Source organism: Pongo pygmaeus, chromosome 18 (genome assembly GCF_028885625.2).
Source record: "Pongo pygmaeus isolate AG05252 chromosome 18, NHGRI_mPonPyg2-v2.0_pri, whole genome shotgun sequence".
NCBI lineage: Eukaryota > Metazoa > Chordata > Mammalia > Primates > Hominidae > Pongo > Pongo pygmaeus.
Window position 1 is genome coordinate 59239789 of NC_072391.2, and position 18272 is coordinate 59258060.

The following is an 18272-nucleotide window of genomic DNA, read 5'->3' on the forward strand; positions in this document are numbered from 1 at the left end:
TGCGTACAGAATAGGGTGATTGTGAGACCCCTGCCTGCAACTCAGACGCTGTGTGTCGCGGTTCTGTGATGGAGCGCATTCGTGATGTCCCCGTGCTCCTTTGGGAAAATGGGATGAGGGACAGCAGAGTGGCACCCAGGAGGGGCGCGCAGTAATTTGTTGTGGGGAGGAGGGCAGGCAAAGCAGAACTTGCTTGGGAAATAGGGGAGGAATTTCTAGGTCTTCTCAATGTGCCCTGATCTCCTCATATCCTTTCAGATACCATCCTTGCGGCTGTCCTGCCTCCACCAAGAGCTGCCCGGTCTGTGGTCACTTCAAGTCTTCTGATGGGCTGCGCTCAGATCTTGAGAAATGGCCACCCTGGGGTAAAAGGGATCATGAATCAGGAGGTCCAGATTTCTTTTTCAACACTGGGGCTAACATGTAGACGATGCCACAGTGATCATCTTCTAATAAAATTAGCTAAATATAAGACAAATAAATTCTTACCTGAAAAAAAAAAAACCCTCCCCTCCACAGGAGATCCCGATTTAGTCCCTTCCCTGTGTGCACTAGACGTGAGCCTGAGGGTGGATTTTACCATCTGGGGACACAGCAAGAACAGAAAGGGGGAAAAGGTGCAGGGGACCAGACGCACGGTCTGTAGAGCTTGTACTGTCTGACTCAAATTAATGAGAAAGAGCGAACAGAATGAGAAAATAGGCACAACATGCTTATGATATTTATGCAAATTTGACATTTTTTTGTGTGCTGCATCTAACAACCCGTTGTGAAATGTGAAAAAGAATATTGACTGTAGCTCTAATATCTGTTTGTTTCATGTTCTAGCTGTCATAGGCAAGAAACTTAGTGGATTATTTCAGAGAGGGAGAGGTGAAGAGAACCAGGTGGTATTTTTCCCCCCAGGCAGTCACTAAGTAATTGTTTGTTCTCTTCTCAGACTGTGTCTGCTTACAGGGTATTGGAATTGGCTAATTCTGTCTTGGAAAAAGGAGCAGCAGTCAAGGCTCAATCAAATTATAACTGCTGCTAGACCAGACAGTCCCAAGTGGACAAAGAAATAGATCACATTTTGGGTTGTGCTTAATTTCAGACATTCATTTTCACTTTGAACAAATAATGTGAACCTTTCCTTGGGGTAACTTCTTACATCTATGAAAACTAAAAAAAACTCATGTGCTACTGAAAGCCGGGGATTGTCACAAGTAACAAACTTGTCTCAAAAAAAAAAAAAAAAAAAAAAAAAAGCCAGATTGTTAGAAAATATCCTCAAATCTCATTTTCTTAACAAACTATGCTGACATAGTAAAGATAGTCAGAATCCAGTGGCTTTTAAAGAGAGCCAGAATCCAATGGCTTTGGGTATCTAGGGTTAAGAAGAGTTTGCTTTGACTCATCTTGTCCACATTTACTCTTACAGCAGTTATATACATTGTCTTCCCTGAATTTTGGTCCTCTGGAATTTAAGGTAACCTATCTATACCTGCTAATATCTGCTCAAAGCGTTGCAATAGGAATTTCCTGACTAATTCTTAAGAGAGGTTTGGATGATTAAGCAGTGTGATAGAGGATTAGGATAATGTTAGAAAGCCCTATAAGGATATTTCTAAAATTATCAGGGATGCTGAAAGACAAGGCATTTATCTCTTTAACAATTCCACCCACTCTTAATAAGATGCAGTGTAATGTCACAATGGTGAGAGCCTACCCCCTTAAGAAAGTGTTTTCCTTTCAACATCCTCTCCAGGGTTACAGCCTTCCAGTGGGAAGAGGACTGTGGTACATAGGCTTTTTAGAATGGCAAGTGAAATTGCATGTGTTGTGGAGCATTGCGGGAGAGGAAGGGTGAGGAATTATCTGATAGGGCAGGAGTATAATTGGAGAAGGAGTGGGGGGGAGGGAGAGAAGATTGCATTCAGAATAACCTTGGCTGACTAATGCAAAAAGTAGAATGAGGCGGGATGTCTCTAGCCCGGGTGTCGGTGACAGGCAGGCAGTTTTGCAGGGGAGTCTACTGTAGAGAGTGAATGAGATGGAGAGGGACTCCATATAGTAAAAGACTTTTATTTTTTCACTATGGCTGGAATCTTTGTCGTAATTTTGACCGAGGGAAACAGTAAACCAAGTGCCCAGCTAGTTGCAGAGTGGGGAATCAGATGGTTCATAGGAAACAGAGCTCGAGAAGAGGGAGACAGTGTTAGGAAGTCTCCAGCTTCTCTGGTTGGAGCAGGAAATGACAGAACGGAACATAACTATTATTTGCTGCATTAAAATGCAATCTTTTGTAGTTTTCATTCATCAAGATAGAATTAAAAATTAAAACAAACTAAAAACAAAACGTATTTACCATATTATGATTACTGGTAAACTTTAGATTTATTGGATTGCTTGTAATGTGATATCTATGGTGCCAGGTATTATCATTTAAAACAAAATCTCAACAATCTGACATATGAAAAATGACAACTCAAATTACCCTGTAATATTTTTCCAGAAATGCAGGGTCCCTTTCCTGTATTTCATTAGGATGAAGATATCTGAAACCACGCCCTTTATTTAGGGTATGGGGCAAGGGTAAGTAATATATAACAACTCTGGCATTAAGCATAAGAAACTTAAATTTTATTTTGGATTCCAATATTGAAGCGTAAGTCATAAAAATAAAAACATTAAGAGAGAAGTTTTGAGGCTGGTCATGGTGGCTTACACCTGTAATCCCAGCACTTTGGGAGGCGGAGGTAGGCGGATCACAGGTCAGGAGACCGAGACCATCCTGGCTAACAAGGTGAAACCCTGTCTCTACTAAAAATACAAAAATTAGCCGGGCTTGGTGGCAGGCGCCTGTAGTCCCAGCTACTCGGGAGGCTGAGGCAGGAGAATCGTGTGAACCCGGGAGGCTGAACTTGCAGTGAGCCACTCCAGCCTGGGCAAAAGAGCGAGATTCCGTCTCAAAAAAAAAAAAAAAGAAGAAGAAGTTTTGAGAAGTTTGTAAATGTTTAAGTAAATTTAGGACAGCTTTTTTGTTTGTTTATGAATTTGCTTTAAACCATTCTCTTACTAAGATTATGAGAAGTTATTATGGTGCTCTCATTAAACCAATGTGAGCAATTCTGGAGATTCCTTTAGATGAGCAGTTTTCAACCTGCAATCCCTGGACGAGCTCCTGCCTCAATATTCTCTGGAAATTTGTTAGAAATGCAAATTCTTGGACCCAGAATCTGAGTGGGGCTCAGAAATCTGGGTGTTAACAAATGTCCTAGGAGATTCTGTTACCTGCTAACATCTGAGAACACTGCTTTAGGCAATTTCTTTCTCGTGTGACATATATAAAGATGAGAAGGAAAAAAATAAAATAGTGTATTGTATCAATATTTACTGTTTTTGTCCCAGAATATTCTAAGACAAAATACTATCTTAAAAAATAAGATTTGAAAAGAAGAATAAAAATGTAAGCACACTAATTTTATCGTCTGAGTACCTCACTAATGTTTAGTATGGGATTTGAAAAACTAAATTGATTTCCTTAGAAGTAGTTATGAATTCTTGGCATAAAATCATCATTGGGCTTGCTATTCAGAGTTGTGATGCTGTACATTTCTTGGCTTGCTGGTTTTAGCTGTCCCTGAAATTAGGCCTGCATCTCTGAATATTGACTATAATTACTAATCTTGAGCTTGTCATTATATTTTCAGTAAATGGAGGTGTAAACACTTTCTGAAAACCACATCTGTGCTGAGAGCATTTTGGAGAAGGTTTTCAAAATGGCATTATCTTCCATCTTCCCAGGTGCTAGAAAAGAGATAAGCTTCAACTCAGCTTCTGAACAGAAACTTGGTCGGACGGGCGGCGGGTAGGGTAGTAAATAGATTTAAGAGGACTGGTACAAAGCTATCAAATAAGCCAGTCCAGGTTTTGTGGACTACACACTTAGCATATTAGTGTTTTGGTTTTTCTCTTTTTTTTTCTTCTGTAGGAGAATAGCAACTAGATTAAGATTCTAGACCACTCTTGTTTAACTTAGGAGAAAAAAGGAGGAAAAAATTAAAAATAGTTCACAATGTGTTCCAAGTAAAAAGAAGAAAGAAGAAAAATGAGTAAGAATAAAAAAAGAAGAAAGAGGAGTAAAAAAGGTACCCCACTCCCTAAAATACTACTACTTTGGTATAACAGAGTGTATTTAATACTAAAATATAATAATTAATTTAATTAATGTTAAGTTTGGCTTAGAAGATTACCATTATTTGATATTTGCACACTTATACTAATGTACCATTACAGATGTATAGGGGAATACAGATGTATGGAGGAGGGGAGGTGAAGGCAAAACAATTATCTTAATATGTGTAAAATGGAATTTATAGTTGTGATTAGTTATCAAGTTGCTTATTAGAGAGAAGACCACATATATATGCAGTGGACAAATGTTACAAAATATTGAAGGGAAATTAATTATTGAGAATGTGAACAGGCTTCTTTTATTAGTCAAAGCTGGATAATACTAAGGATTTTTGTTTGTTCTTTTGCTAAAGATGCTGCCATGTGGAAATCAGGGCACTGCTTTTAGGTTGCCGTCTCCCGCCTGCATAGGCAACTAGTCCTGTTAGAGTGGATGTCGAGGCTTTTTTTCTTCTACCTCAAGTGCCCTCTAGCGTGCAATATCTGTGCAGGTTGCTATGTACAAGGAGGAGGAAAGAAGAAAGAAAGAGAAATATTCTACCAATTGCTATCCTAATTCCTGAATTGCTCTGCTCTTCTTTTCTCCTTCCTCAAAGGGGTCATTTCCACCTAAGTGTTCAGCAAAACAAAAAAGGTGCTGTTGCTTTTGCATGAAAAACTAATCACTCATTTTCTAAACTGAGAAACAAATGCTAATCCTTTCTCAGGGGTTTCTTTTGAACATTCATCATAATTTTCCAGAAGTTTCGTACACTCTAGTAATCAGGCAAATAGAAGGTAAGTTGCTCCCTAGGAAGAAATTCTGTTTTGTTCCTCACTCCACCACAGACCAGCTATAAGGCTTTTGATGCAAAGTGATTAACCTTTCAATGGGTTTTAAGTTTGTGTCTCCATAAGAGTGCATAACACTTCTTTCCATCCTCAGGGGGGTGGTATGAGGTCTAACTGAGGTTTATAAAACAATTTCAGTTCCTTAGATACAATTCGATATACATTTGAACTTAACTTTCATCTTGCAACTACTAACGGGGTTTCAAATTCTCTTTGGTAGTCCATAGGGAAACTGTGATCAGGATCTGTATTTTCATAAACATGTCGTTAAAACAGCTGTATTGTAAATAGTGGACTTACTGAAGAGATTTGGAATGGCAGGAAATGGAAAAGGATATTTGCAGAAGAAAAATATACTTGTTTTTGCAAACATGTCTGTGTATGAATAAATATAGTTAAATAGTAAGGCAAAATTTCTGCAAGACATACATTTGGGCATATCTTCCTAAATTTTAAAACAAACTAACAATAACAGAAGGTATTTTTACTCACCCAGATGCCACCCACTAAACTCTTATTCTCTGAGAAAGGAGGAGATACCTGTAAACAAATTTATGTATTGACATCTGTTCTGATGGTAAGATATCTAGACACCTGTTATACAACTTGGAGATTACTATTATAGTGATGTGATTATTATGCAGCATTGTGTTTTATTAATATCCTCATAGCTACAATACTTTGAAGGGCAAGAAAGGAGAAAGGCAAGCTAACATGACATATTTCATTACTTTCTTCTCATGCAGTATCTCTTTAATTATTAAAGCACTGTGGATGGTGGCTATTGTTTGTATCCTTTAAAATAGGAAAAAACTGAGGCTCAGAGAAGTTAAGTGATTTGTTCAAGGTTACACAGTTAAAAAGTTAAAGAGTATAATTTAAACCCATGTTTTCCAACTTCAAGTGTTGTCTAGCACTGCCTGTCAATATTAAAATACTAATAAGTGACTATTATAACCTGCTTTTAAATAATGCAATACCTCACTATAGAATGGATTCATAAGTTGCAATGAAAGAGAAGCTAAACATTCTGTGTTTACAAAGAGAATCTGAATCTTTAATTGCAAGTGATTTTGTAAATATAGATCCCAGATTCCGTGGCTAACCAATTAAATTAAACTCTCCAAAAGAGTGTGTATTTTTTTTTAGAAAGCAAAAAAGGTAACTTTGAATTAACATTACAAGCATCATTCTGGAGACCATTTGGAAATAATGAAACCAAATGACATCTAAAGTCTTGTTAACCTCTTTACTGCTAAAGTCCAAGGTTAAGTTACAGTTCTGCTATTGCTATTTAGGTTTGTATATCCCTTTACGTATTTTCAAGCACATCAGCTCTCCTATGTGATCCTTGCCATGATCTTGTGAGGTGAGAAGACGATGTATTATTACTTCAATTTTATACAGTTACAGGCTTTTAGAGCCCAAAGGGCCCTTAGAGATCGTCTAGTTCAACCTCTTCATTTTACAGAAAAAAAGCTGGGTAAGGCTTTTGACTTCTGAGCCTAAGGTTACAGAGCGAGCTCTTGAACAAAAGAAAACCAGAGCACAGGTCATTGGTCTTTAAAGGATGTAAGCATGGCACATGTCCCTGCACGTGGGAAAAATTATTAAGCTAATAACCTGAGTAGTCTTCAACATATAAAGTTAAAAGACTAGAGAAAACAAAACAAAATGTAGTTTAGGTACTCTGATTCAAATTAATGTTGTCTAGAGAAGATCTACTTTCTGATCTAGTTTCTGGTGAGATTACCTTGGCTCTCATCGCCTAGTCTCTATTCAGTCTAACAATACGTCTTGTCTTGGTTGAATTATTTTAGCACCCTAGAGTCTAGCTCACTAAGGTAGCCCCAAAGCTTTTTTCCAAGCACATCACATGTGCTGTAGATTTTTGAAGTGAAGATTATTAGGAAATCAGAGGAAGACAACAACATAAGAAAAACAAAAAGTGCTCTCATATGCTCTAATGTACTGAAACTTTCACTGGTCTTTTCTGATAAGAAACCCAAACAGAAACAATAACTCATTTAAAATGGAGGTATGTAAGACTGACTCCTACATTATCCCAAAGCAGAGAAAAGCCAAAGTACATGACTTGTCCAAATTAGGAAATCTAATGAATATTTTCTCATTCCTCTATTTTGCATAATAGTATTCTGGCTTTCTTCCCCGAAACTATCTCATTGTGTCTGAGCAGGCAACACCTTATTTTTCACTGGATTGTTTTCTGCCCCTAAATTACATAAGACACATAATCACTTTTCTGGAATAGAAAATGATAATAAATGGCACTAGCAGTTGTAATTGGTATTCTTAACATGGAGGGCTTAATATCTTGCCAGGCACTATAGAGACTGATTTACATATGTTATCCCATTCATTCTCTATAATAACTCCCTAATTTTTCAGGTGAAGAAACTGTGAAGGGAAATGTATTTTGCTTCTCTAAATCCCAATTAGACTTCTGCTTATCTCTCCCATATCACTTTATAATACAACCTATTTGTCATGTATGCACCAGCCAAACTACTTTATTTTTCTCAAGACTTTGAAAATGGTAACTCCTTTATTTGTTGGTGGGAAAGTAAAACCTGCAAAGAAAAGCAAGGCATTTGGAGTCATATAGATCTGATTTCAAGTTCTGGCTGAACACATTACTAGCTCTGTGATATGGTTTGGCTGTGTCCCCACCCAAATCTCATCTTGAGTTTTAGTTCCCATAACCCCCACATGTCCTGAGAGGGACCCAGTGGGAGATAATTGAATCATGGGAGTGATTACCCTCATGCTCTTCTTATGATAATGAGAGTTCCCATGAGATCTGATGGTTTTATAAGGAGCTTTTTCCCCATTTGCTCGGCACTTCTCCTTGCTGCTGCCTTGTGAAGGACATGTTGGTTTCCCCTTTCACAATGATTATAAGTTTCCTGAAGCCTCCCCAGCCACGCCGAGCTGCGAGTCAATTAAAGCTCTTTCCTCTATAAATTACCCAGTCTCAGGTATGTTTTTATTAGCAGCATGAGAATGGACTAATACACTCTGTAAGTTGAACCAGCTGGTTAACCATGTTGATAATCTCTTTGAGTCTCATTCACCTTTGTGTATAAAGATATTTAACTCACAGGTTGTTGTATTAAAGGATGCAATGAAAGACACATGTCTAGTTTTTGATATACATGTTGGTTTCCTCTCAGTGAGCCCATCGATACTTATCTAAGAAGAGCAGATGGTTAGAGAATAGGTCCTTCTGTGATTCCTACAGCTTGGCTACTCCTCTTAGAGTACCATTCTGTCTTGTGGCTACAGGGCATTCACGCATTCATTCCACTCTCAATTAGCCCTTTAAATGTTCCACTGTTCTCCAGTATTTTCAGGGCTCCAGGCAAACCCTCCTTTCATCCTCCAAATCATCGTGTTCTAAACGGTTAATTCTTGCACATGTAACAGCTTATTTTCCTGGAGAGTAAAATTGTGTTTTGTATTTTTTTTCTTTTTCTTTTCTTTTCTTTTTTTTTTTTTTTGAAACGGAGTCTCGCTCTATTGCCAGGCTTGAGTGGTGCAGTGGCGCAATCTTGACTCAATGCAACCTCTGCCTCTCGGGTTCAAGCCATTCTCCTATCTCCACCTCCCGAGTAGCTGGGACTACAGGCACGTGCCACCACATCCAGCTAATTTTTGTATTTTTAGTACAGACGTGGTTTCACCATGTTGACCTGGATGGTCTCGATCTCTTGACCTCGTGATCTGCCTGCCTTGGCCTCCCAAAGTGCTGGGATTACAGACATGAGCCACTGTGCCCAGACAAAATTGTTTGTTTGTTTGTTTGTTTTAATTGTTTCTCTCTCTATTCCTTTTCATTAATACAAGACTAAAGGCAGCTAATGTTAGAAGAGGGGTTGCTTCAGTTTCATAGTCTAGTAAATAAATATGGGTTAACATTTTGTATTTAATGACCTAAAGAAGAAATAAGGGAATCCTGAGGCATAAATGAGAGAAAGGAAAGTGTTAGGGCCAAGATCCTTGTGGGAGGAGAGGTCTTCTGTTTTTACAGGGAAACAGGCTCTGATACCAGTTTGCAGTCGGAAACCACTTAAACTTACAGATGGAGGAAAAGTCTGGCCACTGATCTTCATACTAGCATTCAGAACATCTGGTGGGTGTGTTCTTGACCAGTCCAGGGCTGCAGATGAGAAGTACCTTCTGAATAATGGGTCTTCTTCATATCCATTTCCCCATTGATGAACTCTGTTGAGATTTCTTTTTTACCTATTCAATTACCTGGAAGCTGTGGATCTTGGAGACTGGGTCTTAAACAGCCTTATACATGGGAAGGTCTTGAAGGAAAAATCTGGATGGAAATGCCTTGGTTGGAGCTGAAGAAGAGGGTCTGGCTTGTCCAAGAACTAGCAAGAACACTGTTTTTTGGCATAGATTTTAGGTCTCTTTGGATATGCACGGTTATGGTGCTGCTGGTGATTATAAAGGGGCTCAACCCCTTTACTCCAACTCCTTGGACTTGCCAGGAAGCTTGGCTCCATAATCTGGGGATTCAATTGGGATCAGCTTATTGAACAGACCCCGAGCATAGAGAAATGACTTTTCCTCTCTTAGGCTACCTCCTTATGAATAGTGGCCATCTTATCTTTCTAGATGGATCATAAATATGACATGTACTATTAAGTTTTCACTTACATCCATGCTTCCTCACTTGTAAGCTCCTACTATGCCTTGTGCATATCTACGGCATCAGTCTCGATACACTGTCCTATAACTTTATGCTTATTTATCTTCCACCCTCACTAGATTGATTTCGAGCTCCATGAAAGCAGAGTCTTTCATGCGCGTCCGTGTGAAGAGACCACCAAACAGGCTTTGTGTGAGCAACATGGCTGTTTATTTCAACTGGGTGCAGGTGGGCTGAGTCCGAAAAGAGAGTCAGCGAAGGGAGATAGGGGTGGGGCCGTTTTGTAGGATTTGGGAAGGTAATGGAAAATTACAGTCAAAAGGGGTTGTTCGCTGGTGGGCAGGGGTGGACCTCACAAAGTACATTCTCAAGGGTGGGGAGAATTACAAAGAACCTTCTTAAGAGTAGGGGAGATTACAAAGTACATTGATCAGTTAGGGTGGGGCAGGAACAAATCACAATGGTGGAATGTCATCAGTTAAGGCTATTTTTACTTCTTTTGTGGATCTCCAGTTACTTCAGGCCATCTGGGTGTATACGTGCAAGTCACAGGGGATGCGATGGCTTGGCTTGGGCTCAGAGGACTGACAGAGTCTATTATCCATATCTGTGTATATCCATATCTGTGTATCCCAGATCTAGCCCAAAGCCTGATATGTAGTCAATGTTCAGAAATTATATTATTTAAGATAACAAACCAATGAATATGACTGCAGGGATAACTATGGCACTATTGTCAGCAGTTAGCTAGAAATAGATCCAGATTTGGAGTTAAGAAAAATCAGATGGCCCAGCAGATTGGTGTGGGGAGCTCAATGAGAATAACAGATTTCTCTGGAAAAGAAAGAGGGAGTAAAGAGGATGGCAAAATAAAGTGGAAAAAAAAAAAAAACCAGAAAACTCAATCTTCTGGAGCAAAAATAAAACAGTGAAGATTAAGAGTGAGCACAGGGAAACAATTCAAATTCCAAATGATGATTTGCATAATAGTAATACTAGTAGCAATAATAATTATAATGACACCAAGAATCAACGAGAATCTGTTTCTTAGTGCCTCATAATTTAGTACCTCAGTGTTTACAGAGCAATTTCTCATTCAGAATGTAAATGATCCCTCAGGCAGAGTATACTGCCTCCATTGCCTTAGACTCACAATGGTCATCTCATTCCAAAGATAGAGTGCTAAAATAGATTCCCAGAGTGCCTTCTTCCTCCAGAGCTCGGAGTTTTCTTCAAGACCAGAGAGAAGTATTTTATTCACTTATCTTTGAATCCTCGGTAGCACAGAAGAGATGCTCGTACATTTTCATTGATTTATCATCTTATATCTATCCCACAGCAAGCTCCAAGATAAATAGGTCCTGTCCTGTACCTCCATTTTTTAGATGAGAAAACCAGAGATATTTGGTCAGAGTTGAAGTTGGAAAACAAATCTGAGATTTTTGAACCCATTGTTTTTTTTCTGCAGTGCCATAGTATAGCCTAGAAAGATTACCAAGGTCACATTGCTTAATAATTACTTGTTTTCTGTTAGCAATTCTAAGAAAGCACATTCCTTTAGTATTCATATAGAGGACTAAAGAAATCTCATGTCAAAGTTACCACTTCTTATGCTTTGCAAGGATCAAGGACAAGGCTTAACACTTTTGAGTCAGTCTTGAGCAACTAAAGCACTCTTTTAAATTTTGAAGTGATAGAAAACAGGAAAAGCTTTTTGCATCTGGATGTAAAAATCCATGTGTATTTTAAGGGAAATAGGACCCATGCATTTCTGATTAATTTACACTTAAATCAATGAAGTATTTTGCAAAAGATATTTGATGTTCAAGAAGCCTTTTTAAAAAAGTCTAATGGGACTTTAAAGCTGTTTTTGTCTTAAGAAGAGGAACTTACTTTTTCCGCCATGATCTTATACACAAATGATATGGTTTCAAGTCTCATTTACAGAATCTTTTTGCTTTCAAAATCTTTCCATTTACCCCTACCCAGAGGTAGCTAACCTGGATTTGATTATGATTAGTTTTTTATCTATCTATTATTTATTCATTATTTTGTCAGTAGCATTCTCAAGGAAACAGGCAGATATATTTGGGGAGACTGTCAGAATATAGGATGTGATCTCCTTCCTCACAAACAAAAAAACCTCAGAAGTTTCTAGCAAAATGGAGGAGTGAATGAATTACACAAGATTATCATGTGGAGGAAGAAGGCGCAAAACAAAGGCTGAGGATAGAGGCTTGGAACTGTTGATGTCTTCATGTTTGTAGAGTAGATAAAACCAAAAGAAAATGTGTTTAAGAGGTGATGGTAACTAGAATTAGTTGAGCAACCACTATATGTTGGAGTTTTTCAGAATGCTGTTCTATTTAATCTACTCAATTGTTAGGAGATACAGATGTTATTAATTCCATTTTTTAGATGAAGAATGTAAGACTCAGAAAGAGATATTGACTTCCCTAAATCACACATGTGGTAGGCGTCGAGTGTAGGATTTCTACCAGTGTTTTCCCTTCAGACCAAACTTTTTAGAAGACCTCAGCATTTGTCATGCTGCAGATAGTGAGTCCCCATGGCGATTTCAGATGGGACAGAGATGTGGAAAATAAACAGGTGGGAAAGTTACTTTCTTTCCAATTTTCTTTCAACCCTCTGATTTTTGTCAAGAGAGAACATTTCAGTTCCCTGCCAGTGCTGATCTCTCTAACAAGGCCAATGCTGGCCTCAGGTTCAGAGCCTTAAGCGGACTCCAAGTACCTTGTTAGAATTGAAGAACATTGTTTTGCATTCATTCAATTCATTTCTAAGTTTACCTTGTATTTATGGCAAGTAAAAATAATTTTCTTATTTTTAGGTATGAATATAAAGTTTTCTTTCAAAACAAATGTTTATTTTATGTTTTTAGAGAAATGAGTTGATTAAAATATTGTATCACGCAGATGGTGGACAGACAAAAAAAGACAGCACTGTATATATGACTGTAGCTTGGGGAGAAATAATTATATTAAATCAACGTCTTTTCAAAATAACATTATCAAGTAAACTGTCCACTTAAACTGGGAAGTATACACATTTAAAGTAGTATTCCTGAGCTTAAAGTTTTATTCAATATCGAATGTTTCAGATTACTTTGATTTCCTGTAAAGTCATCTCTGAAAATATAAATGTTAGGTCTAGAAGTTACAAAGAATTGGAACAGTATAACCTATTCCAGTGGACATTGCAGAAATGCTTTTAGTCTTCAGCTACCATTCAGATACAAACAGAATTATAATATTGTATCTCTGCCTGCCTTCCTCCCCACCAACAATATTTCAAAACAATAATCATCATCTTCACTTAACATCCTGGACATAGGTTAATGGGAATTCCACTGTAGTTTCTTTTTTTCACAGAAGGCTGAGTTAAAATAAATCAAATAAATCTTCCCAGTGTACACATTTGAAGCAGAGTATGTGAAAACAAACTAAAACCTACTTCCAAGTTTTGTGACTATTTTATTTGGTTTATCACCCAATTTCATTTGGGGAGACATTGTGGTCCTCTTCAATGAAAGTTTATTTTTATTTTTTCTCCTTGCCATTGCAAAGGGAAGTCAACATATTGCTCATAAAGTGTGACTGTCTTTATGAACTGCTGATAGATATCAAGGAAATGCTCTGAGGATTAGAAGGTGATTTTGTGACAAAATATCCACTTTCTCTAAATATTACCTTCAGTAGCTTTATAGCAAATATTGCTGAAGAAAGAGAGCATAAATCACTTAAATCCCCCAAGACTTAATACTGAAGTATCATTTATGTTTTTCTTTTGTTTGAATTACTGACTAACACTGTGCTGAGTAAGGAAAAAAAAAAAAAACTTTACAAAGAAAAGTGAACAGAGAGAGGGTGTGGAGGGTGCTATGCACACAGTACTAAACACTGTGTCCCTTTTTGATCATTGGTTTTGCATGATGTATTCAGGGCCTTGGAATTTGGGGTGCTTCTATGGGGATATTCACAATTGTAAACCATGCACATCTTTTATCATTGCCAGATGTGAAATATACAATTTTGGAAATGTACCAGTTTGGACTCAGAAAATCTAGGATGTATTCTGGGCCCTGTCGCTAGAGATAGAACTTTTAAAAAGTAAAATGGCAATTGTTCTTTTTTCGCTTTGATTTGTTTCTCTTTCAGAGATGAGTTTCTGGTAGTCACTATTTGACAAATTATAACAGAACCCTCCCCATTTTCCTTTCTACTTGCCCTGTGAATTTGTTCCTGCTGGTTGGATCAGTCAAGATGGGAATGCTAATTTATTACGGCAGTCTTTTGTCAATGTCACTTTTATATGTATACAGTGCTTTCACCTCTCCTTTTTCCTTTTTCTGTGGTCACACCTCCGCTAACTCTCAGTAAAAGATTGCATTTAACTCTCTGAACCTGGGGTTCTTCATCAGTAATCGGGAAGAAATTACCCTTGTCTCACCTCTCTCACTGGGTTTTAGTAAAATTCCAATAATATGAAATCTATGTGGCAAAACTGCTAACTCTAAATACACGCACACACATACACACACACACAATGTTACAGTCATTTATGTTAACAGGTGAAGTCAAAAGCAAGAAAGAAAAATTCTTCCTGTTTGTCAGAAATTTTGGGTCTAACGTTGTGCTATGGTTTGGATGTTTGGTTGAAATCTGATCCCAGGTGTTGGAGGTGTAGCCCAGTGGGGGGTGTTTGGGTCCTGGAGATGCATCCCTCATGAATAGATTAACACTTCTTCCAGGGTGAGTGAGTTCTCTCTCTGTTTGTTCCCCTACTACTGCGGGTTGATAAAAAGAGCCTGGCACCTCCCCACCGTCTCTTGTTTCCTCTCTTGCCCTGTGATCCCTGCACACATCAGCTCCTCACCTCCCCTTCACCTTTTGAAGCAGTGTCATTGCCTGGAGTAACACCCAAGGTTTGTTGTCTCAAGGCCATGGAGAACAAGGACGTGGACACACAAAGAGTGAGGTTAAGAGTGGAAGTTTAGACTGGGCATGGTGGCTCACACCTGTAATCCCAGCATTTTGGGAGGCTGAGGCGGGTGGATCACGAGGTCAGGAGATTGAGACCATCCTGGCTAACATGGTGAAACCCCGTCTTTACTAAAAAAAAAAATACAAAAAATTAGCTAGGTGTGGTGGCGGGGACCTGTAGTCCCAGCTACATGGGAGGCTGAGGCAGGAGAATGGCATGTACCTGGGAAGTGGAGCTTGCAGTGAGTGGAGATGCATCACTGCACTCCAGCCTGGGTGACAGAGTGAGACTCCACCTCAAAAAAACAAACAAACAAACAAACAAACAAAAAAAGAGCAGAAGTTTAGTAGGGGAAAGAAAGAGAATAGCTCCCTGCAAAGCAGGGTCCCAGAAAAATGGGTTGCCAGGTCCATGGTGAAATGCAGGGGGTTTTATAAATGAGCTGGTGAGGAGGTGGTGTCTGATCTACATAAGGCATAAAAAACTGGTTGGACCAAGTGTGTCATATGCATACGGTGTGAATCTCTGGTAATCCCACCCTAATTGTTTATGCAGGCAGGTTCTCTGCCTGAGCTGTGCCATGTTGCCCATTTCTTTATTACTGTACATGTGGTAACAAAAAAAAGGAAGATGGAGCCTCCATGTTGGACATACCAGGCCCCCAGGTAGCCCTTTTCTATTGGTGCCGCTGCCAGCATTCCCCCATGCAAGCTTCTAGCTTCCTTATTTGTTTGCAGCTCAATTTTTCAGGCTGCTCTTTGTTAGGAAAGAAATTATTTTGGTGGCTGTTTTTGTTAGAAGGGAAGCTCTGCTGAGGACTTCTTTACCTTCACTATCTGTCTAAATAATTTCTTTCTATCTCCTGTATCACTTTCACTATAAGTGGATGCAGCCTGAGGCTCTCACCAGATGCAGATGCCCAATATTGAACTTTCCAGCCATCAGAATTTGAGCCAAATAAACCTTTTTCCTTTATAAATTGCCCAGCCTCAGATATATTCCTTTGTAGCAACAGTAAACTAAGACATATTGTATCTGTCATCTTCCATAACGATATTACACATAGACAGAGAGAGTGGGTACCATGTTATATGTGCGGGAGCCAAAATCTCCCTCATCAGCAGACATACTTGTCTGGCTTGCCATTCTCTTTGAAAATTTCACCATGAACGTTTCTCATTATAAGCAAAAGCATTATGTGAATACTTAGTAGTAATAGTGTTTAGTTTGTTTGATTAACCCACTAGAAGTTCAGTGTCTTATTAATGTATAAATAGTGTATCTATGACTACATCTACCTGACTACTCACTTTTATCAAGTATGCATTAAATCTCATTTTGGTTTCTACTTAGCACCAGGTGCAGCTAATTGAGAAATGAATGAGACAAGATGCCCTCAAAAGCTCAGTCAAGTGGCAGAGACAGACATTGAGAACACGTGATCTTGGTTCAACAGCAGCTCTCAAGTGCTGTACAGAATGGATTGATGGAAACAGCGAAGGCATAGCAGTCCGAGAAGATCCTTGGAAACACCTCTCTGAATAACCTTGTAACCTTCTAATCTTGTGTCATTTAACTTCTCTGACACGTAGTTGGGTGTGGCTGGAGTGTAGAATACATGGGAGAGTATAAGAAGTTGGAAGATCATGTGCCAAGAAAGTTAAATTAGCCAACTCGTGAGGTCCTTATCTTCCAGGCTGAGAAACTTGGACGTTAGTCTACCAGGCCTCTTTCATGTTGAAAAATATCCAGGAGGTGTATATATATATATCACCTCCATGATAGCTGTTAAAAATATATAGCCCTAGAGGTCGGGTGAAGTGTAGATGTTATAAGGGACAATGGAAGGCAGGAATACCATTTAAGAGGTAATTGCAATACTAACAAAATAACAACAAACATAAAATAGAACTTTTATAAGTGCTTTAACCCATTGACTACACACATATAGATACCTCATACCTATACCTATAATAAGAATACCTTAGGATATAGGTACTTGTGATACAGGTATTCTTATTGTCTTTTGTAGATCAGAAGTGTGAGGTAAAGGGAAGTTAGGTAATCTGCTCATGATCACAGTTAGAGTGCCTTCAGAAATCTTACTTTTAACCATTACGTTATACTGCAGTAGTCCAGGTGGGAGAATAGGAGGGCCTGCACTAAGCTAAAGCATTATAAGAACATGCTTTTTATTCGAATGCACATTTTGGACTTGCTATCTCTGTGCCTATGATATCGTTTGTACCTCCAGAACAGGCACTCTGAATTGCATAAATTATTGTTATCTTTATAGTGTTTTAACACAGCCTTCTTTAGTGCTTGGCAAACAGCTCATGCACATTTAGCAAGTGCACCAGGGTGATAGGAGTCCGAGGCATCAGTAGATTCTGTCTACAATTTGAAGTATATGACTCCACTGCAACATGAGACCCCAGGTATTGCCAGGCAGACATGCAACAGTGCCCATTGCTCTTGCCTTCCTCCATCATCGTTGCTCATTGCTTTAACCTAGAATTTCTTGTTTACTTTCCCTTGCAGTTTATGCGTATGGACATCTTGCTTGACCTCCAAGATCCAGTCTGCTGATGAGGCAACTGCTGTAAGAATTATTTGCAATCTCTGCCCATCCACAAACTCTCCACCATGACTACTGCACTTAGAGCACTCTGCAGTATTTTCCAGATGTCTGTTATCTGTCCTGTCACACCTACCAAGAGATCTGGGAAAACAGGGAGCACCTATGATTTTAACTAAGTATGAACTACACACAAGGCAATATGCAATAAAGAAAATAGAATGTCCTGAAGGATTGTGAACATATGGGAAATGATAAGTGACTGACAGTGTTTAAATTTTGTGGATAGTATACCTATAGCTTAAGTCGAACAAAGTTTGTCCCACTAGATTTTCACACATAATATAGTGAATAGAGAAGATACGAGTGGATAATTTCCTCACAGTGTATAATTTCCTCAGCCTGATGTCCACAGCCTTTATAATCTGCCTCCAACTTCCTTTTACTAACCAATCTCTCATACCCTCTGTGTGAAACTTTCTCTCCACTCACTCTGAACTTAGTGCTTTGCTTTCCTAGATTTTTCTTTAAATTTTTTTGACTATGGCAGTTATTACAGATACCTCTTGCCATGCTGTAACCACAGCAGACCCTTTTAATTGATTGTGACTGAGTATGGAAGCATTTTTAAGATTTATCTCAGGGCAGCACTTAAGACAGCCACCAAAAATCATTCAGAATTTGACAATTAGATTAACTTCCTTTGCCAAATAAGCTTGCATGCTTCCTTCAGCCTGAAATGGCCAGCGTCATTGGTCTCATCATTAGTAATCCTGCTAATTCACAACCTCCATGAAAATGTCCTGATTTCCTCAATTCATGGGGAATTACCCCCTCAGACCTAATGTATCACAGGTCTATAACATTCAGAAAATCCTTCTCATTTGTTCCCTAGTCTGCCTCCTTAGCTGTTGCAGTCACAGCCACCTTTTTGCATGACTTTACCTATCTACTTCTTTTTGGGGTAGAAATGCTCCTCATATTCCTTGTGGAACTCAT

General features: G+C 38.7%; 1 long non-coding RNA gene across 1 annotated transcript; it reads left to right on the top strand.

Annotated features, from left to right (window-relative positions):
• Nucleotides 1–3994: 3994 nt before the first annotated feature.
• LOC129016241 (uncharacterized) lies at nt 3995–17500 on the top strand. The gene is made up of 4 exons (XR_008494745.1): nt 3995–4130; nt 5504–5584; nt 16049–16244; nt 17237–17500. It is a non-coding gene; the product is annotated as an uncharacterized LOC129016241 (long non-coding RNA).
• Nucleotides 17501–18272: the final 772 nt, after the last annotated feature.